Here is a 1,532-nt window from a genome sequence, read left to right on the forward strand (position 1 = left end):
CACAGACATTTCCTGGTCAACCATTACCACGCCACAGAAATGTATTGCTTATCCTCCGCTTTCTCCGCAACTGTATTAAGTAAACGACATTAAACCCTGTTCAATATGATGTGGTATTATCAGTAGTAGAAGTGGTAACCGTGAGTCAAACACCTTTGTTCTGGAAGGATTTGCTCCTCTCTACCAACATGTACAACTCATACTTACCTGGCAAGGGAGACACCGTGATCAAGAAGGCGGTTCACCCAGGCGAGGCTCAGCCATTGCACTCCGGCTGTGCTGACCCCTGCGAATTTCTCAAATGTGGAAATCTCGATTGCATAATTTATGGTAGTGGGGACTGCGTTCGCGCTCTCCTGATCTTGATGTTAAAAAAATATACTAACAGATTTAATTTGACATGTGTTTCAACTCAAGAGTTCAATTGAGTTTCTTGTTGAGGAGAAATGTTCTTATCAGATGATTGGCAAGTTAAAACTCAACCTAATTGCCTCAGACATACATTTTGTCTTCTCATAACCCGGATGGATGTGTGTGATCTGTTATTGTGATGGGTGATTATGCCTGTCATGTCCTGATTATGTGAAGGAAAAGGCCTACTTCTGAATGCATACTTTTGCGCCCTCATGACGGAATCTGGATTGAGGTCTTTTATTTTCAAGATTATTAAATCATTTTTAGGACAGTTTGTAATTTAAGACCACAGTCAACCATTACCATGACAACAGACATTTCCCTGGTCAACCATTACTATGACAACAGACATTTCCCTGGTCAACCATTACCACGCCACAGACATTTCCCTGGTCAACCATTCCACAGACAATTCCCTGGTCACCCATTACCACGCCACAGACATTTCCCTGGTCCTGGTCAACCATTACCATTCCACAGACATTTCCCTGGTCAAGCATTACCATGACAACAGACATTTCCTGGTAAACCATTACCATGACAACAGACATTTCCCTGGTAAACCATTACCATGACAACAGACATTTCCCTGGTCAACCATTCCACAGACAATTCCCTGGTCACCCATTACCACGCCACAGACATTTCCCTGGTCAACCATTACCATTCCACAGAACTGGTCAAGCATTACCATGACAACAGACATTTCCCTGGTAAACCATTACCATGACAACAGACATTTCCCTAATAACTAGCCCCACAGACAAAATACAGACATTTCCTATCAACTATTACCACGCCACAGAAATGTGTCAACCATTACCACGCCACAGAAATGTATTGCTTTTCCTCCGCTTTCTCCGCAACTGTATTACGTAAACGACATTAAACCCTGTTCAATATGATGTGGTATTATCAGTAGTAGAAGTGGTAACCGTGAGTCAAACACCTTTGTTCTGGAAGGATTTGCTCCTCTACCAACGTGTACAACTCATACTTACCTGGCAAGGGAGACACCGTGATCAAGAAGGCGGTTCACCCAGGGCGAGGCTCAGCCATTGCACTCCGGCTGTGCTGACCCCTGCGAATTTCTCAAATGTGGAAATCTCGATTGCATA

General features: G+C 43.5%; 1 non-coding gene and 1 pseudogene across 1 annotated transcript; both read left to right on the plus strand.

Moving 5' to 3' along the window:
* Positions 1–199: 199 nt before the first annotated feature.
* On the plus strand, positions 200–361 carry LOC127922823 (U1 spliceosomal RNA). The gene has a single exon (XR_008112465.1). It is a non-coding gene; the product is annotated as a U1 spliceosomal RNA (small nuclear RNA).
* Positions 362–1,407: 1,046 nt separating this feature from the next.
* Positions 1,408–1,532, plus strand: LOC127922824 (uncharacterized; annotated as a pseudogene).

The sequence above is a fragment of the Oncorhynchus keta genome, unplaced genomic scaffold (assembly GCF_023373465.1).
Source record: "Oncorhynchus keta strain PuntledgeMale-10-30-2019 unplaced genomic scaffold, Oket_V2 Un_contig_27258_pilon_pilon, whole genome shotgun sequence".
Taxonomy (NCBI): Eukaryota; Metazoa; Chordata; class Actinopteri; order Salmoniformes; family Salmonidae; genus Oncorhynchus; species Oncorhynchus keta.